At 31.6% G+C, this 24,616-nt stretch overlaps 1 protein-coding gene across 1 annotated transcript in view; it reads left to right on the plus strand.

Moving 5' to 3' along the window:
- The first annotated feature begins 9,436 nt into the window (after nucleotides 1-9,436).
- Nucleotides 9,437-24,616, plus strand: part of LOC126776501 (F-box/LRR-repeat protein 7) — a 46,964-nt gene continuing 31,784 nt past the window's right edge. Inside the window, exon 1 of the mRNA XM_050499078.1 lies at nucleotides 9,437-9,710. The gene's annotated coding sequence lies outside the window, so the exon portion shown is untranslated. The remainder of the gene's footprint in view (nucleotides 9,711-24,616) is intronic.

Raw genomic sequence — 24,616 nt, forward strand, 5'->3', positions numbered from 1 at the left:
TATAATGAATATAATTTTTTTTTTATATTTATGTCTTCGTTGGCTGAGTTAGTTGTGCTAGTTTATAAGGCTGTCGATACTAAGGCATGGGGATCGAATCCCAAAAAAAAACCACTTTTTCTTTCTTTCTGTATCAACCCTGAGTTTGGAAGATGGCAATGTTGTCACTTCCTCGCTCTGGAAAGCATAGCTGAATTATCTTAGATAATATATAGTAACAGCCTGTGAATGTACCACTGCTGGGCTAAGCCTCCTCTCCTTTTTTGAGGAGAAGGTTTGGAGCTTATTCTACCACGCTGCTCCAATGCGGGTTGGTGGAATACACATGTGGCAGAATTTCAGTGAAATTAGACACATGCGGATTTCCTCACGATACTTTCCTTCACCGTCAAGCACGAGATGAATTATAAACACAAATTAAGCACATGAAAATTCAGTGGTGCTTGATTATCGGTTGAGATTCACGCGTTCTAACCACTAGGCTATCTCGGCTTTTTTTTTTATAGAATAGGAAGGCGGACGAGCATATGGGCCACCTGATGGTAAGTGGTCACCAAACGCCCTTAGACATTGGCATTGTAAGAAATGTTAACCATCGCTTACATCACCAATGCGCCACCAACCTTGGGAACTAAGATGTTATGTCCCTTGTGCCTGTAATTACACTGGCTCACTCACTCTTCAAACCGGAACACAACAATACCAAATACTGCTGTTTTGCGGTAGAATATCTGATGAGTGGGTGGTACCTACCCAGACGAGCTTGCACAAAGCTCTACCACCAGTAATTTTAATTATATATTATCTGAAGATACTGAATATCTCCTGTACAGTTTCCCTAGTTTTCTTTGAGTTACCGATGCCAGAAGGAGTGAGGAGAATATTTAATATTGTTAAATTATATAAACGAAAATATATATTTATTTAGATAGCAATATAAATTTGATATGACAATTAAATATATGTCTTTGAAAACGTATTAAATTGTTTCTTTAAATGTAGAGCGGGCGGAGATGTGGGCTAAACCAAACTATCAATTTCATCTCGTATTTGACGTCATCTTTTAGAATGTGTGGGTGAAAATTTTGCAAGTGAATTATAAATTTGTTTCATTCAAATTTTTCTGATAATTATACAGTCTATTTAGTAAAATATAGGCGAAGTTGAACTGATATTACTGTTAGATTAGGAAGAAAAAGAAAGAAATAAAAAAAAGTATTTATATATAAAAGCCACCTTGCTTTTATATATAAATACTTTTTTTTATTTTTAACTTATTAGTAGTTAATATATGCAATAATAAATAGCTATATATGTATAGCCTGAAATATTCACAGGTACAAAAAAGAGATATCTCGATTTTACCAGGATTCTTATATCTGATGTGTCGCTTTCATGAAGCGATTTACGCTTTTATTCATACAGCTATCAGTGGTATGCAGACTACAGTAAAGGTCATCGAAATATACAAATTGCTGTTCCCGGAACGTATTTATTGAAGCAATCAATCTACAGTGAGACAGATCGTAAATTATGTGATGTGCCGATGGGCAACATTCTCAGTTTATAGCTCATAGCACGGTTTCCGATTACTGATGACGTAACCAATTATGTATATTAGCTAGACAATTAGATAAGGAGTTTTTTTTAAAGCAGTTCATTGACAAGGTACTATTATTATCTGCCTGACAAATACATAGAGTTCCATTGCATGGCATTAACTCTACGATATACATATATATGGTTGTACATTCGATAAATGGGCATTAAGAGCTTCTTACCCTATGATAAATGCTATGTAATTTATTTGAATTTGTGACTATGTACTGCAGAATACTTGCACACGCCAATGATATCTTTATACGCGTACTGGTATTGATATTTATCTTACAGTACTGATGGTTAAGCGAGCAAATAAATAAAATCTTATCTTATTACAAGAAAGATTATTCTATATTTTCTTAACGAGTATCTTTAGTACATATACTCAGACAATAAATAAAAAATAATGCATTATTTAATATGAAAGGTTACTTATTTAAATCAATGTTAAAACGATCATTGGTTCGACAAAGATACCTGATAAGTACCGTCGAAAGACTCTCAGTGGGTTTTCTATGTCAAATTGGTCATAATTTTCGATGATAGAAAGGCTTAGCCAGCATGCGATTCCTAACTTTCATTTCCTAGATGCGTTATCATATTCAATAAAAGGTGTTAATCTCTGGATATTGACAATCTTTTGATTACATCTCGGCTTTTTTATTTGTTATTGGTGATGCTGGGATCTGTTAATATTTCTTACAGCTCCATCTTACTCCACTTACCGTTAGGTGGTCCATTTGCTCACCTACCTATATTATAAAAGATAAGAACAAAAATAACAATAATCTATTTTATAACGATAATAAAGCTTTTTTCTAAACTGACAAGTACCAAAGTGCTAATAGTTCAATCAAATTTGTTTCGAGTTACAAACGCGACTACAAAATAAATACGTAGTATTATAAAGATATAACTCAGACTTAATCAGTAGAAATATCGCTCAAGGTATATTTACGATTGATACTAGTTCACATACACTACTATGCGGTTAAGTTCTTGTTAAGTTTTACAGGAGATTTTAAAATATTGGAAAGTTAATTTATAAATCACTAGTTTACACCCGTGGGTTCGTCTGCGTGTGTGTAATAAATAAACAAATTCACTTCAGCATTTGTAATATTACAGTAACAGTAACAGCCTGTTAATGTCCCACTGCTGGGCTAAGGCCTCCTCTCCCTTTTGAGGAGAAGGTCTGGAGCTTATTCTACCACGCTGCTCCAATGCGGGTTGGTAGAATACACATGTGACAGAATTTCAATGAAATTAGACACATGCAGGTTTCCTCACGATGTTTTCCTTCACCGTCAAGCACGAGATGAATTATAAACACAAATTAAGCACATGAAAAATCAGTGGTGCTTGCCCGGGTTTGAATCCACGATCATCGGTTAAGATTCACGCGTTCTAACCAGTAGGCCATCTCGACTTTTTTAGTTTTAATATTAGTGAGAAGTACTTGTAAATAAATATTATAAATATTTGAGCATATTCCATGTAACTATTCCAGTGATCCACACTGGAACAGTTAAATGGAATAAATGAACTGACGGATGTTGTTGAATTTCATCAAACACAAGTTGTTTCACACACTTCGTATTCCTTCACGGAGTAAACTCAAAAGTTTGCTTTCACCGTGGAATAATTTTAAATTAAACTGAAATATTTCTAATATATTTGACGGAATACAGGGCATCTATGAACCTGAAAAAATTTATTATGTAGTAAACATTAATCTATGTGATCTAACCTGTATTATACATTATATTTCAAATACTTTTAATATCTAGATTGTAACTGGATATATATTTTTGTAATATATATTTAATCATTTATAATATGAATTAATATTATAAAATACAATAAGTTTGTTTTCAACCAATAAATAAGTCACAATACAATATTACCAAAGAAAACAGCAAGCAATAATGTATGATTTATACATGTATCAGCGCAAATCAGATTACCTGGAAACCGTCCGTATCTAGCAGATAATTCTATATGGACATACCTAATGCACTTCTAGGGTATTACCTAAATTGTAGCCATAAGGCTCGGCGTGCATAATTCTAGATTTCAGCCTTTGTTGCGTGAGAAACGGGATTCGATGCGCCCCATATAAAAGACATCAACGCTTCGTACCAACTGCAACATTGTAGAGAATATATTATACGTGCTAGATTTAGAGGTTTTATTAATTGAATTTATTTTAAATTATTTTATTATGGTATTATTTATGTTATATAAACTCATATTATTATTTACTTATATTATTATAAGAATCATACTAAAATATATACGAAATAAATCAATCCTTTTAAATATTTGTCGCGAATAAATCGATTTCATTAAAAGATATACATTTATCTCTATCGCATCAGAAGATATATCGAGAACGAGTACGTGGTACAAATAAAAAAACCTTTCCCGTAACTTCGTGGAATGTAACAAATTAAGAATTAATTAAATTAATTATATTTAATGGAATTAAAACAAATATCAGTGTGTATCGGAGTATATTGCCATCTATGTGATAATGGGGAATGTTTTAATTGGGCTAATGATTGAATACTGTCGATGCGTGACGTCACGTGCATGGCGGAGATGAGAGCGATTTAGAGATAACGACACTATGACGTAACAGCCTTTAACGGCACTGCGACATTAGTATGCTGTTAATAATAACGTCACTTGAAAATACCTCTTAAATATATAACGTATAACATGAAGACCTTATCAAAGTCAAACTACATTGTAACGTTTTTATATATAACGTTTTATTTCGACACGAAAATGAATGTCATTAATGAATTGATGAAACGAATGTCTGAATTTTGTTGTCTTTTGAGGAGAAAGCTTGGAGCTAAAACCACAACGCTTTTCCAATGCGGGTTGACGGATATATATGTGGCGGATTTTCGCTCGACACATGCAGGTTTCTACGTGAAATTTTCTTTAACAGCTGAAGACGAGATGAATCATAAGCACATATGAAGCACGTGGGAATTCTGTGGTGAACCCCCCAAGGTGGAAGATGCAATCTTCGATGAAGATTCATCTGTTCTAACTATTGAGTTATCTCGGCTCTAATATCATATGAACCTTTTTTTATTAAAGTAAGCATATATTTACTTAGCAAGGTAATCACTTAATGTTGCGATCGTGTGTTTGATAGCGTCTTTGTACTTTTTTTAATTTACCAGTAAAGAAATAATAAATAGATATGATTAACGGTTAATAAGTAATTTAATAAGTAGGTTTTAATCAGAAATGTATATATTGATTATTGGCCTTTGTCGTATTGGAGTCGCTGTCGTCTCGTCGCAGTATAAGTAATTACAAAATAAATAAAGGTACGGTGTACATAAATGCTGCCGGATGTGCCTTCAGTGTAATTTTTGTGTCCATTTGCGCCACTTTAAACTTAGCGATAAGTGGTCAATAAAGCTTAAATAATTCTTATTAAACTGATTAACAAACGAGACGACTACAACATTCAAAAAAAATCAATAAAATTGGGGTGTTCATTTATTTCATTTATTTATTACGTTAGAAAGATTTCAGATTCGCAATTTATAGTTTTTATACTTAAATAATCATTAAATTGTTTTATTAATAACAATGCCAATGGTATTAATGGTAATGTTGATTCGATTATGTACTTGTGAGAACCTTCGCGGAAAATGTATTTTTAATTGAATCATTGGTCTACAATTAGTTTTTGACGAAGTTTAATCTTTAACTTTGTACTTAACATTGCTTGTTTATCACTAAAATTAGCATGTTTAATAATTTAAAATTTAATTTATTGCTTATGATGGCATGAATTATGAAATTATTTTATAAAATGTTATACAAAATTATTCAGATTTATTAGTTATAGTTAAAATTTCTAAATGCTAAGGTATTGTAATAGATTATGATAAATCTCTATTTATTTTTGGCTATTATCTTGAGGACGAATTATAATATCGGTTTCAGGCTAAATCGATGATCGATGACTTTATATAACCAGATATTTCATTAAGCCATTCAAGATTATTACGTCAAATTATAGTCTATTAAAGATTACTTTAAAGACTTTATTATATATAAAGGGCGGTTAAAAATAGAATTGTTTAGAAATAACTACAATACCTCAGGCAGAGATGAGTCCGACACACTTTTTGCATTCCAATCGTATTACGCATAGAACATGCTTGACTTTGGATTTGGTATCGGTTTAAAAATATTTTACTATTAATATTATTATTTAAAAAACAAAAAAATAATAATAGACTATTCGTAAAATATTTTGTCAAGTAGTGGTTTCCGTGTGATACTTTCATATGAATACATATTACTGGTGGTAGAGCTTTGTGCAAGCTCGTCTGGGTAGGTACCACCCACTCATCAGATATTCTACCGCAAAACAGCAATACTTGATATTGTTGTGTTCCGGTTTAAAGGGTGAGTGAGCCAGTGTAATTACAGGCACAAGGGACATAAAATCTTAGTTCCCAAGGTTGGTGGCGCATTGGATATGTAAGCGATGGTTGACATTTCTTACAATGCCAATGTCTAAGAGCGTTGGTGACCACTTACCATCAGGTGGCCCATATGCTCGTCCGCCTTCCTATTTTATAAAAAAAAAAAAAAATGAGATTTAAAAAAAAATGTCGAATTTTAAAAGCTCTAATTTTTACAATTAAAATTTTAAGATTGCATTTTAATAAATTTGAATATTATTTTAAAAATTATTAATATATATTTAGTATGGTAACACATAGATGGTAAAAAATATAGAGTTCTTAGTCATTGATTATTATAGAGGATATAAGACAATAAAAATTGTATATTTTTGACTATACATGGAAAAAGAGTAAATATTGAGTGTTTTGTCGGTTCTTCCCGGTAGTTAGTTGTTGAATGACCGATTCGTTCATTCGTTACGTTCTAATTGATTCCTATCATGACGATTATAAGTGTTTATAAGATCATTCTAAAATATCAAATACGTTCATTTCGTTTTTATATTTATTTAAAAATGCGTGAAAATACACGGTAAAGTGCAGTAGATCGTTATATCAAAAAGGTTTCCGCTCGCCACGCCAAAAAGTTTTACTGTAATTAAAAAGCTCTATATATTTAATAATATAAATTTACCTGCTTTCATTTGTGTATTTGTCAATTTTTGTCTATTTCCTGTTCTGAGGTACAACCCATACAACATCACAATCTATGGGAAAGTTATTCGTGGAATGAACGATAAGAGTGTACTTCCTCCGGCATTCATCTCTTTCTAACCCTTTAGTTGAGCATTACATTGAAAGAGACGGAGCAACTTAGGAATGTTCCTTTTAGAATTTTATTATTCATCGAAAGTAGCTTGTAGGTACTCTGAAATTATGTTATTTGTAAACGAAATCAGAGACGCTGTGAAATTTGCATAATAATTTAAACTGTAAATACATTAAGTCGCTATATGTTATAATAAAAATGTATGTAATCAATTTTAAGCTAATTTCTGTTTTATATTTACATATTCATTTCTATACTAATTTCACTTATTAAATATATATATATATATATTTATCCAAGAAATACTGATTATAATTACATATTGTTAATAATTATAAATAATAATAATCGCAAATGCAGTTTTAAATCTCAAAGACGGTTAATAACATTATAAAATTATGTAAACGTATTTTTTATCCAGATAAATATCTGTAAGAGATGTAATCTTAATAAAATATCTCGTTAAATGTAAATAAAAACTCAAAACAGTTAGACATTTTTTGTTTAAATCATCAGTTTAACAAATTACAGTCTTTCTCTGGGACACCCTCATATTCGTCAGAACTGCTATTATATAACCGAACACGTTTGAAATGATCGCTTGGATGATATAGTGAACGCATATTTTAAGATTCTTAAACAGATATGAATACGGCATATGCTGTGAACTTGATGTTTACTTTGTCCAAGCATCTGGGTACCACTCATCAGATATTCTACATAAAACATCAATACTTACTATTATTGTGTTCCGGTTTGAAGGTCCAGTGCAAATGCGCCAGTGTAAGTAAAGGCACAAGGGACCTAGGTAGGGAGTAACATCCTAGTTCCCAAGGTTGGTGGTGCATAGACGATGTATGGGAGGGTTTATATTTCTTACTGTGCCGATATCTATGGGTGGTAGCGACCATTTAGCATCAGGTGGCCCATTTATCCGTCCACCTAAGGAAGTAGTCAGTATTTAATTTATGGGTTAGTAAAACAATTACTAATACGCTTGACCTATATCCTGAGTGTCCTGTATTTGCACACACGTCCTTATTTATACAAATAAATAAAATTGTATGTATGTCTGTTTGTCCGGGTCATTCTATAAAGCTAACTAGCTAAAATAATTGAAATATTATAAGAAGTATTTCTAAATACCGTTTAGTCTTTGTTTCATCAAAATATAGTTAACTATAATTTTTAAAATAATACAAAAATAAGTATGTGAACTTTAAACTTCACATACGTATTTTTGTATTTTTTTTTTTATGTTGTCGACAAAATTGTTGGTCTCTATCTAGAATAACCACTGGCTGATATCGGTTAGGAGGATATAACTCTAAGATCCATATTTCTTCAATATTATTTTTATAATTCATGCAAATTCAATATAAGTGGCCACCGTCGTTAGAATATGAGTTTAACATAACATAACATTGTCGAAATAATATGAGTTTAACATAACATAACATTGTCGAAACCTTCAATGAAGTTGTTAAAAATGTAGTATATTAGTATTAATTATAAAAGGTCAGGTGTAATACCTATAGTATTTTAAATATGAAATTTTATTAGTAATCGTTTAATAAATTTATATTAATGGATATATATTTAATTGAGCTCATATATGGCACAGAATCTTGCGCATATTGAAAGTTAATTTATGTAACTTTATTTTGAAATAAATACTAAAAAAATCCATATAGATTATAGATATTTCAATGGGCATTGTACATAATTAATATATCTGTGTTCTTATGAAACCTCATTCTAATATATTATAATGTCTTACAGAAGTGACAGAAATATACTAGTTACATTACACGTCAAGCCTACTATTCATATGTAACGAACGATACGGTAACATATTTTATCCGACCACTAAAAGTGTACATTTTTCTATAAAACAACTTCCAGTTTTGAGAACCTCTCGAAATGGGCTGGTTTTTACCTACACGACCGTAATTTTGATCTTTAATAATTCCACAGTAAAGCCACTTCAAGTTCTGCAAATTCATACGAAGTAAACGTAAATACGGTTGTCTTCCTCAGATGTTTGATGTACAGTAAGTAAGAAAGGGACAGAGAAGCGGAGCTTGAGTCTCGCTAGCGGGACATCGACCAGCAGCTTTCAGAAAAACTTCTCTTGAGAGTAGCAGTGTTGTAACTTTTACGATTTTTTCTTATTAATGATTCAAATATGCTTATAATAAATTATCTTTTATAATTTAACACAAAGTAAAATGATAATTAGTTCTGTTATTTCCACATTTGCACAGTAAAAGTCTAAGTTTAGTAGTTCATACGTAGTAGTTCAACTATTTTCACAATATAAGATTTACTTCAAAATCAGTTAATCAAAAATATTCCTAACGAATTAACAAGTTGCAACGCATCAGGACTGAGGTTACTTGCCCCGTGGACATCGACAAAAACCGTGCAGCCTGCGTTGTTATGTCTGTGTGTACCCGTGTAACGATACACGCACACGAACAACAACGCATACCGACAGCGCTCGCGCAGGAGAAACTAAGTTTTGCATTCAACACTCAGTTGTAAAGCAACTTTTAGGGTCATCAAACGCTTTATTGAGACCCTTTATAACTTCACGCGTCAAATATCATTCAAATCAACTAAATATATCTAATGTGACGTGATAAAGGATTAATTATCTAGTGTTCTCGAAACGGTTCAACGTGTTCTATATAAGAAATATAAGTGATGATGCTAAGTGTGCAGTGCAATGGTTATAAGTGTGTCATGTTAAATAATTTATTATGAAAATGTGGAAAAACATTTTCTACGTGAAATCTGTAAGGAAAAAGGGGTGCGGGGAATAGGTGAGTTATATATTTATAATTCGTTTACGGTGTTAGCGGGCGACTTCGTTCGTTCTGTCCATTAAAGTGCTACTGTTCGGAACACTGATGAATTCCATGCGATACCAGTTTATTTGAGCAACTTGTGTATGTGTGGACGCTTGAGAATAATTTAGCTTGATTTAGAATATGAAAGTATTTGTTTTGTTAATTATCTTATTGTATCTCGAAGTAAATATATTATGCAATGTTTATTGTACTTGATTATTAATTTACTAAAGAACTAAATACTAAAATCAATTGTAAAATAAAGTTATTCCTAATAGAAGTCGGTTTCAATTTCAATAATTTGCTTTAAACATAATTGGCAAATAATAATATTATGTAACTAAAGACAATCTAATATGCAGTATATTCATATGTATTTTTATATATATAACGATCTATATGTATATATGTGATATCGTTTCTACCTATTTATAATCCAGCGTTTGTCACTTCATATTAAGCCAACATTATATTCTAAATGTACAAGGCTTACTTAAGATCATAGTGATCGTTATGTACGCTAAACATATGTGATTACTTTAGTTTGTATATACATATTAAATACAACTTAGTTTCCTTCAGATTATTGACAGAACAATCTTTTATTTTTAATTTTGCATAAGTTTAAATATCAATAAGTAAAGTAAAATATTATGATAGTAAAAATTTAATAAATAAGGCATTTTATTTTGGACAAGGTTTATAACAGCATAATAAATAGATGACATAAAAGCGTGGAGTTATTATTTGTTGGTTTTTATACAGGTTGTATAAATTTAATTGTATTTTATTAACATACTCATGTCATTAAATGGCGTTATAGTGCGAAGTAGTGGTTTATACAGAGAATTTTGCCGGTTCTTATAGGTAGAATCTATATCCCGAACCGGTTGTATCATCTGAATTTAGTATATTTTCAATTAAATTCAATAAATCATCGGAAAATGATTAAAAAATTCATAAAAGCCTACTTGGAGATCGATTATTATTTTTTTATTTAATTTGATTACCAAGGAGTAGTTTTTTTTTAAAATATGTTTAATCAATCAACAGATGTATAGTCGGCTTATTATTTGACGCAATAACATGTCTAGTTTTTATATCAGAGAGTTTGCTTAATCCAGGTTTTTGTCATACATCTTTATGTTGATCGCGATCGCATTCTGTTTAGGGGTCAAACTTAAATGGTCATACATCTGTTTCAAGGCAAATGGTTTGTTCTAAATACCTTTAAATATTATTATATTATATTAGTGAACCTTAAGGCATAACTTAACTACAAATATATGATTATAGTATAAAGATTTTCTTCGTAAATTTAATCATAATCAAATTATATTTCGTTTCTCGTATCGTAATTCTTTAACATTGACGATAAAAAGAGGTGAGTGTTTTGTATAATGTTTGATATCATGATGTAAAATAATGTTTTATGGTGTATAATTTCGAAATATGAGAATTCGAAATTGTAGTCATCAATCAGTAGTGATTTGTTAGTTCATAATTAGTTCATTGGTAGCGCTATTTTATTGTAATTATATTTGTCCTTTGTTACTCCGTTATAATACTTAGTTACTGATACGGTTTTAATTTATTTTCCATTCGGTTGTTTAATTTTAACCTTGATACCTTCTGTTCTAACAGAGGTGAGGCTTTAGTCCAGCGGTGGGACTTTTACAAGTTACCTTTACTTTATATAGTTTTGCATTACATTCTACGATTAATATTGCACTCAATTTTGATATTTCTCGAGTGATAAAAATAACACATCTGGAATATTCTGAGATTAATTATTGTTACCTCACTAAGCTAAATCACTAAGCTATCGCTAGTATACCGCTATATACTAGCGAATTAACACGTATCAAATTAGCGGTTTAATAAGAGTATCGCTATTAGAATTTACACATCTTGCACCCATTTTGCTGATCCTTAAAAAAAAGAAGTTATTTATTTCAAAAACAAACAAAAGATCCGTTCACAAATGAAGTCTAAAATGGGTCGAGTAAATTCTGAGATTAGCTCGAATAAAGGACAGAGAGACGTGGCTAGGATGCTGTCCGACTAGTTATCTACTACAGATTTATAATGGTTACAAGCATCAGTTATTGAAAAAATATTCGATTTCCAATGAATTGTCAAATGGCGTTCAAATTATAGCTAAATAAATATTAATTATGTTCAAAATATATACAATATATCCTATTACAAATACTGTTTATTCATTATGTAGAATGTTCGTTTGTATTTCACCGCTGGTATATTAAAAAAAACGATAATATATCATACAAATATACAGATGTCCCAAAAACCAACGATAATTTTCTTGATAAAACCTGTCCGTTGATGTACTCTATATTCTTTCTTTCATACAATCTCATAGGATAATCTGATCCGGTAATCTGATCCAAACCAAAGAGATCAAACGCAAAACTGAAAACCATTGGACTATAAACATTGACAACAACAAACTGAACTATTATTGAGAGATTCTTTAATATAAATATATTTGTACTTTTATTTTTACTATATTTGTAAAGTTAAAAAATATGTTTTACTAACACTATATGGGCTAGTACTGAAATAAAAAGTTTTATTATTATTATTATTATTTAACAGTAACTCTATCATTGGCCCTGGTATTTGAACCCAGAACCTCGAGATGTACATCCTTATAAGATAGCCACTAAGCCCATGAGGTTGTCTAAAATAATAGAGATTTCGTGAAACATGGAATATCTTAATTATTTAAATAAATTCAAATATATATTTTATAGATGGAATATATATTAATTTAACATACAAAATAAATAAAATAACTCTGCTTGTTATGTGTTATATAATACATATTAACATATATCTAATGTGTTATAGAAAATGGTCTTATCTAACAATTAAAATATGAAAAGAAAACGCCGCCCTGAATATATTTTACACTCACATATTTTATGATCAGTCTTTTTGTGATATCATTAATTTACAAGAAAACCGTGCGAGATGTCAGCGAATGTTATAGTCCAGTGGTTAGAACACGTGATTCTTAACCGATGATTGCGCGTTTAAATCTAGACTATGTAATCCACCACTGCGTTTCCATTTGAAGAAAAATCAGGAAACCTGCATGTGTCGAATTATAAAAAAATCACAATGCAGCTTCATTGGATCAACGTGGTGGATTAAGCGCCAAGCCAGAGAGGAGATCATAGCCCGTATGTGGGACAGTTTTTATATAAATTTTTTCTATCGTAAATAATGAAATCTATATAAATACATAAATACTTTAAGCAGCTTACAAATTTCATTTTACTTTGAAATCATATTTAAATTATATTTAAATTCCCTTACTCTATAGTGGGATGGGATGGCAATCTGCCAGGACTGTAACGAGGCCCAGCACCAAATGCTTTCTCAGGCCCGGCAGCGTAACACTGCCAAGTAACCAACTCCTGATCCTGGGAAATCCTTCGAATCGTCTGCAATGTCATGATCTAATGCGCGCTAGTCATTCAACTGGCATGGTAGCTAAATGTATGAGCTTAATAAACATATATTGAATTAAACGTGTTCCATCACATAATTAACGCACTGCAAAGTCTGAATGATTAATACGGATCATGATTTCACTTCAAGTTTTGCAATTAATTTTCTAAAAACAAGTTCACATGAGCGTGGAAATCTTTAACGAGATAAATGATAGATATAACACCGATTAGGATTTTCACGCTTATCTCGTTAAGAGATATTTAAAATGGAGCTCTCAATGGCTTGATGAATAAATATACAGTTCAAACACCTAGAGATATCTTAGTAGATAGAACAGGTAGATTTTGAAGATTATGGGTTCAAATTTGGGAAAGAACATGTGCTACCATGTGTTTATATTTTTAATATTTTTACTATTATATAATATTTATTTTTATAAAATGTCATAATTAATAAATACTTGTATGTATTACATATTAAAACAAAATAAATTATATATTTACGATAAAGCTGAAACGTCATCGTTAAATTTAAATCGCTAAATAGTAAAAAACTTTATTCGATATAGAATCATTATCATCAACCACAGCAACGATCATAAACAAAAATCTACCATCAATTGTACTGGTGGTAGAGCTTTGTGTAAGCTTGTCTGGGTAGGTACCACCCACTCATCAGATATTTTACCGCAAAACAGCAGTACTTGGTATTGTTGTGTTCTGGTTTGAAGGGTGACTGAGCCAGTGTCATTACACGCACAAGGGCCATAACATCTTAGTTTCCAAGGTTGGTTGCGCATTGGTGATGTACGCGATGGTAAACATTTCTTACAATGCCAATTTCTATGAGTGTTGGTGTCCATTTACTATCAGGTGGCCCATATGCTCGTCCGCCTACCTATACTATAAAAAAAATTAATAAGTATTTTAATCGAAGGTAGATTGTTGAAATTCATTACACGAATATAACGCGTAAATTGAATAAATATTATGACTGATACAAGTATACTAGCACAAAGTCGAATATTTTTTCTTCAAACTGTATATATTTACTAACATGTTTGTAACACAAATGGTTCTACAACTTCTTTGACACACTTCAAAAAAAATTATCTATCTTTTCTATCTATACTTAACGGTATTTTGTCGATTGTTATCTTTGTAATGTTTTACTATTTCCCAAATGATAAACGATAATATTTAATAAACGATTTCTAAGAAACTGGTCCACACTTCTGGTGACTCAAGAGCTGGCGCTTATTTAGCCCAAAGGCTGAGTCGGTAGCGGTGCAGAGGCAATAGTGCCAGCGTCTTGGGTACAATGCCACAGGACAATCTTTTAGACGGCGTGTTTTTACTTTAAATTTGTGATGTGTATTTTGTTCTTTTTATTTTAATTTTGTATTTTATAAAAATGTACATAAATATAAATAAATAGATAAAAAACCAAACGATAATAATAAGTACATATCAAAGAAAAAACCGACATTACAATTCTCAAGTCTGTGCGCAAATACAAATGCACTCTCTATACCCTTATTCTTAAAACCGAATCCCGAATCCCGATGGGATCGAAGAGTTGAGGCGCAGTACTAATAGCTTTACCTACTTTCCGAGGCTGGCTTAATATTGCCAACTTCATTCTTGCGGCTATTGCGAATCTGTTGACAGGATAACCTATTTTTTACCGATCCCGGTGTTTGACCCTTGGGCTCAACGAGGTAGTCATACTGAACGATATAAATTTTACTACCTTTACTTAAGTGGCATTTCAGTGGGCGTGGTAAGCATCAATGTTTATGAGATAAATTTCTAAATGAATGGGTTTCCTTTTCTGGGTCAGACGTATCGTAACCAGTGCATTGAATACATCGGATATTCACGTCATAACAAGTTAGAAAGCGTCTAAGATAAGCTTAAAGTATTATTTTAGGATATGTCGCCGTGTATCAGATAAGACATACGGTATTATATGACAGTAACAATTTGTTTTTTACTAATCTGTTAATAGTCGTATTGTTTAGAGTGTCTTGAGGATTATGGGTGGCTGAATAGTTGATACTTTAAATTTATAGAGTAATATTATGCTGTATTTATTTATATTTAAAGTATAAGTAAAATACTCTCTTAGAGACAGATTGTTGTTTATCTTTCTTGGCTGTATTTTATGTCTACATTCAATGGTTTACAATAAAAAGTATATATATACAGATATTGTTTGATATTCGGATAAAAAAGGTTTAAATATGACTTTAAATCAAAGTCACTTTAGTGTGTCCTAGTTCTTCTTACTTAAAAATTGATTTTTAATTTGGCTTTTAGCATAGACAACCTTTTTTAGAATGTTTCACATATAAAAATTACAAAAATAAATAGTAGCGATATGTTGGTGTTGTGTAATCGAATTGCTTTAACGCAGCGTGCTGACTAAATTGAATTGAAGATGAATAAATTTTATGTACCATTGAATCGTGTTTTTCTAAAGAATACAGCAAAGTTGGCAATAGCGTGTATGTTTAATATAAAGGTTTCACTATTTTTTGTATTTTAAAATATGGCAAAAACTAATTCAGTTTATCAGTAGCGAAAAAGTCACTTAAAAACTCAATTGAGTTACTATTATAATAGTGTCCACTTTCTAGTGCATTTTCTGTTATTTTTGAAACCGGATATTTTTTTTTAAAAGCTTTTATGTCACATGCCTTTATATATTAAAAAGCGTGGAGTTCGTATTCGTCGATTTCCATAACACTATAAACTGTTTTTTTTCCATAACACTATAAATTAGTTATTTTTATTGAAAATAATTTATATTTAATATTATAGTACATCTTCGTTATAATGATGACCTTCAGACAATTGATAAAAGAAATAGTTTTTAGAAAAGGCGCTAAAATACTAGTTGTCTTTAAATAATGATACTGCTTCTCGAACCTTTGGATTTTTTTAACAATCAATAAGCATAAGCAAAAGTAATACTTCTAAAGCTAGGAAGATATCATTTCAATGTAATGGAACATAATGCGAGCATTCGTTCAGTGAGTCGAACCCCTTGAGTGCAACAAGTCATTTCTGGAAGATGCGTAATTGTGTTTTGAATTCATATATCATATCGATACTGCGAATGAAATTGAAGCACAATAGAACACTGTGCTCGCAACTAGCACGCTAATTTGTAGAAGGTGTTATAACGCGTTACGTTCGTTAGGAATATAATGTCATGATAATATTTTAGGTCAGTCGCGAGATTAAGTTGGATAAAGATTTCAACATACATACATGACATACCAACACAAATAGAAGGTCCAATCTTATTGCTAATGCTACTGTTTAAATATTTCCTGTTATAGTTATAACGATTACAAAGAAAATTAATGGTATAATGTCTTCTAATCTAAATATAGGTCATTAAAATTCACCTTGCGTGGCAAAACTCATTACTTCACACCACACGCTACTCGTGGGAACTGGAAATATTTTGAAGTTCTTAATTAACAGTTTTAATTCTTATATATATAGTAATAGGGATGATTTTCAATCTACAAATTATTCAATCGTTTGCTTTGGATGAGATACACTTTGGATTCAGTTAATCATTTATCCAATTTATATTGTGTTAAAGATACGAGTATTTAAAGTTCATCAGATCATGTTTTCTATTTAAAACGATTGCGCGATAGAAATGTAACTAAAATTATTTTAATGTCTAAGTCTATTCAATTATTTATTTAATTTCATCTTCTCTGTTTTCTGGTAGGACATTATATCACAAAAACTGATACCATCGCCATTACCTTTATTTTTTTCCACTTGCCACGTACCTGCCATAGAACTAATTTTCACCGCCTAATTTTCCCCTTACAATATGGGAGTTTTCAAGAGGTGGATAAACCGATACCTCAAAAGTCAGCAACACATATGCAATTGTTCTTAGATCCATAATCCGTAATCCGTAACAGCCTGTGAATGTCCCACTGCTGGGCTAAAGGCCTCCTCTTCTCTTTTTGAGGAGAAGGTTTGGAGCTTATTCCACCACGCTGCTCCAATGCGGGTTGGTAGAATTCACATGTGGCAGAACTTCAGTGAAATTAGACACATGCAGGTTTCCTCACGATGTTTTCCTTCACCGTAAAGCACGAGATGAATTATAATCACAAATTAAGCACATGAAAATTCAGTGGTGCTTGCCCGGGTTTGAACCCACGATCATCGGTTAAGATTCACGCGTTCTTACCACTGGGCCATCTCGGCTTCTTAGATGGCAGTAATCATTTAACATCACCTGCACCCGCCTGCTCGTTTGCTCGCACAAAAAACATAAAAAAGGTTATAAGTTTATAAAAATAAGATCTCGTTAAACAGAATCTGTTAGAAAGAAAGCTTTAACTTATAAGTATTATTATGTTATTTCCAATTCAAAATATACTTTATTTCAGTGGCAAATTCTGATTTTACTGAAAAGAACCAACCGAAAGCTTCTTCTTCTTTATTTTCTATAAATATATAAGACCATTGCCAAGTAGATCTTCAGGTTGTTAATGTCTGATTTTGTTTTAAAAGTAATGAATCATCATTAACACATTATAAAATATTACGTACCTTAAAATCATTCATAAGCATATAAAAAAGAAAAGCTCTTAAATTGATACTGGTGGTAGAGCTTTGTGCAAGCTCGTCTGGGTAGGTACCACCCACTCATCAGATATTCTACCGCAAAACAGCAATACTTAATATTGTTGTGTTCCGGTTTGAAGGGTGAGTGAGCCAGTGTAATTACAGGCACAAGGTACATAAAATCTTAGTTCCCAAGGTTGGTGGCGCATTGGTGATGTAAGCAATGGTTAACATTTCTTACAATGCTAATGTCTAAGGGCGTTTGGTGACCACTTACCATCAGGTGGCCCATATGCTCGTCCGCCTTCCTATTCTATAAAAAAAAAATAATTGTTCTTTAAGATTAATTGTTATATAAACGTATGTAATTGCGATACATAACCACCTAATGATGTCATGAAATATTTCAAACTTCAATACATATACTAAACATCAAATACGATTAACTATGCGTCTATGTAATATCGTTAAAAAATTATATTTTTTTTACATAATAAATAACGTGTAATGATGTGAAATAATATGATATTTGTTAGAAGATACTGCCATTGGTGGTCAATTAAATTGACATAAAGTACAACGTACAAGTTGCAAGGGTCATGCCAAGTACTCGTAAATACCAGTTACTTGTTAACCGTATCATATGTTTATATATGTTTATAAACGTTTGAGCTCTTGAACAACAACTATAGAGCTTGAGACATGATTTTGATTAGCTAATAAACAAAGCGCATGTTTTATATCTAATAAAACAAACTCGATATTTTATCTAATAGCTTGCGTGCTTAGTTCAATGTTTGTTTTTAGAAATATAGTTAAATATTTCTGTAGGAAGTACACTAAGAAAGGTAAGCTAAAGCCGATTTTACTAGTACTTATAATGATTTAGCTACTTATAGTACTGACAAATTTATATTATATACTAATGTGGAAAAAAACCTAGATGGCCCAGTGGTATTAGCGCGTGCATCTTAATCGATGATCGTGGGTTCAAACCCGGGCAAGCACCGCTGAATTTTCATGTGCTTAATTTGTGATTATAATCCATCTCATGCGACGCTGAAGGAAAACATCGTGAGGAAACGTGCATGTATCTAATTTCACTAAAATTCAGCAACATGTGTATTCCACCAACCCGCATTGGAGCAGCGTGGTGGAATAAGCTCCAAAACCTTCTCCTCAAAAAGGGAAAGGAGGCTTTAGCACAGCAGTGGGACATTCACAGGCTGTTACTGGATTACTGGATATTAATGTTTTATAATATACATATATATTTTATATAATAGGTATATAATTTTTTTCTTGTATTTGTATAGACGTGTTGTGCGTGCCTTTGGTGTTCATCTTTAATTTGTTTGAATGTTATTTAAATGTGCTCGTATGTTTATAGCCAGATAGAAAACAGTTATTGCTGTTCAAAATTCTAATTTATTTGTAACGTCTCCACGGCTTTATTAATCAATCACCATGAAATTTTACATGTATGATATCAGGTATACAGAAAAGAACGTATCCTCACAACTGCCCTCTCCTCACACGCGAGCTAAGCTGCGTACAGAAACCAGTATTTTCACAAATAATATCAGTCATACTTAAAAAGTTTGGTTTATTTTATTTTGCCAAATCACCATTTATAAAATGTTTTCATAGGCTTGACATTATATTCATGAAAGATTGTTCATACTCACATATACGCATATCTCGTAACGCGTAACCGTATCGTATCGTTCGATTTATAACGTGTATTGCAACTTTGTAACGCGTTATTTGTAACGTTATTTGTTATGAATAACGCCAATTGTTTTTCTCCCGTCTCAATAAAGTTTGAAATTTTTTTATTCCTTTAATTTCCGTTTTCAATTGATAGTTTTAACCTCAACAACAGAACATTAAAGAGCGAATATAAACACAAGCTCACGACTGTACATTAACTGAGAGAGAACTTTAAACTTTGACATCAGAGAACATAATTGCGGTAACATAATATTTAATATAAAATTTATTCAGTTGTAATTTCTATCTCGTTAGAGAATTCATTTGAAATTGTAAAACAAATTCATAAAACTAGCAGTTCCTGTCAAGTTGGACATGTTTATTAAGTACTTAAACATTCAAGCACATTTAAAACAAGTTATAGCTGTGATAATTATAACAATTGGCCATTATTAATTCTAAATGGCTTGAAATTTGATAGTCTGTAACTTAAGTTATATTAATATGACTGTTTCGTATCATTTTATAGGAGATTGGTTTTGTATAATCGTGATTATATTGATTAATCATGGCTTTGTTAAGTTATGAGGTGTTTTTTATCGTTTTTATTTTTTTATTAAATAGTAAAAAAAATATTCCAACCTTAAAGAATGTAAGGAGGTTATATATTGATTAATATAAAAAAAATATATGTGACGAATCTTCGCTAATTGTGAACTGTTTTTATTGAATATATTTTATTAGAAGGTTACGATAAGAAGAATTTGGATTTATTTTAAAAAATAAATCCAATCGCAGAAGAAATAGAGACAAACCTTAGAATTATATATTCCATTAGATTTGGAAAGAGCGCTGCTATATTAGGCACTACAATTCTTGACTAGTAACAGCCTGTGAATGTCCCACTGCTGGGCTAAGGTCTCCTCTCTTTTTTTTAGGAGATGGTTTTGGAGCTTATTTCACTACGCTGCTCCAATGAGGTTAGATTGAATTCTTGACTAATATTTTATTCATTTATTCATAAAACAACATTTTTTATTTTACTTAATTATTTATATTCAGTTCCAAAGTTCCGACATCTACTTCGCCTGCATTCCAAACGCCATTTATTCAAGAAAACTTAATGAATACCATAGATTATTCAAGATCTCGATGAATTATATCATGATTCATGGGAATTCAACGTCAAACTTGTTTTATTCATCTAGTCCTTTGATTGGAATAGCTTTTAGGGGATTCGTCACTTGGCTGCACTAACCGGCAGTGAGTTTAAGTAGCGCGCTTAGAAAGGCTTACCAATATTTATTAACAAACTATACCACTTATTACTGGGTTGAATAAAATAAGAATTAAATAAAAATACTTAAAATTTATATAATATAATAATAAATTTATTTTCTACTGATCAAAGGTTTTTGATTAAAAAGATTTGCAATAAAAAAAGTATGTAAATGTTATTTTTATATTTACTTCTTCACCGCTTACCCTATTATGAACAAAGCACCCTTTTTTTAACGCTGGAAAAACGCGTTACGCGTTTTCCCAACGGGAACAGTGGGGGGGTATGTGGGGCTCACCGGTGTACCAGGCAATGAGTGAGCCCCGAACATCGGAATACCCACTAAAAACCAGCGGTACCCTTTCCGTCTTAACGAGGAGCGCCACGGGATCGCTTTCGCATGCTACCGTGACGCTCATGAATAAAGCACCCAAGCGAACTAGCTGCAAAGCAAAACCTTTCTAAATACAAAATTTGAATCAAATCATTAGAGCCCTTTTCGATAAACAATACATATATACAAGAATTTCTTATTTAATATTATAAGATAATTTATATAATATACACCCAAACGGTTATATATAATCATATATTACCTTAATGTACTGTGCTTTCTGGTATACTATTGAATGCGGGAGTTTGCGGCTTACCTGTAGTGCTGGTGCAGCTCCTGTGCGGTTGTAGTATTACGACCCGGCGTCAAGGCGGCTGCAGTGCCATATACATATATAGCGCTACCAGTATAGATAAGGTGGGTTACCTTGCCCATAAAAGTAGGAGAGCTGTATATATATATATATATATATATATATATATACAAGTACAATGTGTGATATCTCTCTCATCTTTTATAACTACTGCTATACCAATTGATTGTATTTTTATATAGTTATAGGTATGTATGTGTAAGTATAAATAAATAATGCATTCTGATTTTCGATTTTCAGATCTCATAACGAAAACATAATTCATTTACGATATTAATGCCTTTTGTGTTGCACATGTTGATACATATTATTGCTAGTTTCCGCTTCGGCTTCACTCACATGTAATAATAATGTCCTTCAGACCGATTTCGGCCACGGCGGCCAATCTCAAGATAGATTACGCAGGAGATATTATAGCGCACAAGAGTGTGCACAAACACAGGTGCAATTTCTATTCCATAACTCTCATAATCCGATGGGACGGCAATCCGACACGACCAGAAAGAGTTCACCCACATGTGAGAGGGTAGCAGGTGTTAGGTACCCTATATCTTTTTCTGATTCCTAACAACACATATGAAAAGCTTTATGATAATTAGTTGAGTAGTTAAGCGTCACCAACAAACTAACTTTATCGCTTATAAAATTTGTTAGTATTTATTACTGCTTGTTGTTAATGATGTTTAAATATTATGCAATGATTCACAAAACGCTGAGTCATTGTAAATAGTTATAAACTAACTTCCATTGTCACCTACGCTCTGTCTATTTGATATAACGATGCTTTCTATTGTGATATAGTAAACTTGGATATTCATTAAAAGCATTATGCATTGGTAACGAAGTAAGACGTTATTTATAATTAGATGAAAGTACTATTCGAAGAGCTGAGATGGCCCACGTGAATCTTAAATGAAGATTGGTAGTTCAAATACGGGCCAAAAAATATGAAAAGGAATATGCACATATATATATAATGCACATTTGTGGAATGGAATATTGCTCTAAGGTTGGTTACGGAGTGGCGATATAAGGAATGGTTAATAATACAGTGCCATATAATAATATGGCGCCAAAGTCTATATAATAAAAATAACGTCCTCCAGACCGATTTCGGTCACGGCGACCAATCTCAAGAGAGATTAGCCAACTGCGCAGGACATAATATAGTGCACAAGTGTGTGCGCAAACACAGGTGCACTCTTTCTTCCCTAGCTCTCATAATTCGATGGAACGGCAATCCGACATGACCGGAAAGAGTTCAGGCGTAGGACCAACGGCTTTACATGCTTTCCCAGGCACGGAAATGTACACATTACCGACTTCCAGACTCCGGGCTGCTACTAAGAATTTTCTGACGGAAAAATTCAGTAACCTTTTATTGGCCCGACCTGGGAATTTAACCCAGTACCTCCGGGTCTGTGGCCTTATATCAAGCCACTAGAACCACGAGGCAGTTAAAGTCTATATGATTACTTACTATTAGGTATACCATTAGCCCGTCCACCTACCGATATAAAAAAGAAAAGATCGTTCTATTCCTGGTTTTAATTAAGTTCAAATTGTAATCAGGCGACATCCTAAATTATCTTATCTTAATTAATTATCTTCATTAATTATGAAATATTTTTACCGCACGTTCATACTAAAGTATAATCGAAAGTTAATTACGTTTATATTATAATTAACAACTACCAAACAAAGCGGTCTGTCTCATTAAGATGTGTTTTCTGTAAAAATGCAATCATACAGCCTTAACGTAACGATACAAAAATATAAAGCACTTAATCATCTTCCAGAGCTTATAATTAATCATTAAGCAGTATAAGGTTGATTAACTTCTGCACCGAATTTTTGGCCGTGATTTATAATCTCAAAGACTATCAAAGTCTATTATCATAGTGCAAAAGTGACCAATTATAATAATTTCGTAAAGTTTCGTGGTCTGCTGCGGTATTAGCTAGCCATTAAACCCAAGATAGGAATAAAGGAAAAACGTAATTGTAATGCTAATGATAGTAATTTATAAAATATCCTATAATGAGTACCTTTGAATTATTATAATTTTAATTTCTAAACGCTTATATAAATATTAATATTTATGTCAGAAATAAATATAATATATAAATATTCATATATTAAAAATTCGACCAAATTAAATTGTTGCACACCTGTGGCATATAAGCTATGAATTATATAAGTTTCTTTCATTCTCTTTCTTTTAAATAATTAATACTAAAATGTATACAACAATTATCGACTCGATACACGTATTCGTCATCTATATAACATTAAAAATTATATGTTTGTAGATAAATGTGAAAAGATACAAAGATAATTAATACAATCAATTAAAATTGTTATTTCGTGATTATTTCTATCGAAAAGATTCTTTTAAAGTTTTGTTCAAACTCATCATTTGATGTTATAATGAAGTTTAAATATGATATTTTATTTTTAACTTTCTCGATTTACCTATACAAAATTAAGTCAAAGATTAGCATTTTTTCTTTATAAAGAAATAATTATAAAGAGCCCTGGATGTTCGTTCCTGGACTTTAACACCAGCTAGCAACCCCACACACACCTTTTGATTTCCGTCCAATAGTTAAATTACAGGTTATTTATTGTTATCTAATAAATCTTAAAGTTTATCAAACGAAAACAATAATTTAATATGGGAATGATTTCATACATTCGATTTAACTCAATTATAAATTGACGTTGCAAAAAAATTCAAAGAATTTTACGGTGTCCATTTGTATGTGAATGTATTTTAAAGTTTTTTGTCTAACTCAGGCTTAGCTGTAGCCATATAAGGTGTTATTTTATTAAGTCCCGCAATCGCGTTGAGGCGGTGACTTTATGTCACCGCGATTTACGATTGCAATTGGAATTCTAGGCACTTCTGGGTGCGTTGAGATCTAGACTCGACTGATATGGAATTTTTTAAGTATTCAACTTATAGTCCGGTGATAAATTCAAACTATTTTTGTAGTTATTATAGCTTGGCAGTTTTTTTTAATCCATATAATCCAAAGTGTAATAATGTTAAAGTTCAAAAAAATTATGACTAATCTGCAC

This window comes from Nymphalis io, chromosome 20 (assembly GCF_905147045.1).
Source record: "Nymphalis io chromosome 20, ilAglIoxx1.1, whole genome shotgun sequence".
NCBI classification, from domain to species: Eukaryota; Metazoa; Arthropoda; class Insecta; order Lepidoptera; family Nymphalidae; genus Nymphalis; species Nymphalis io.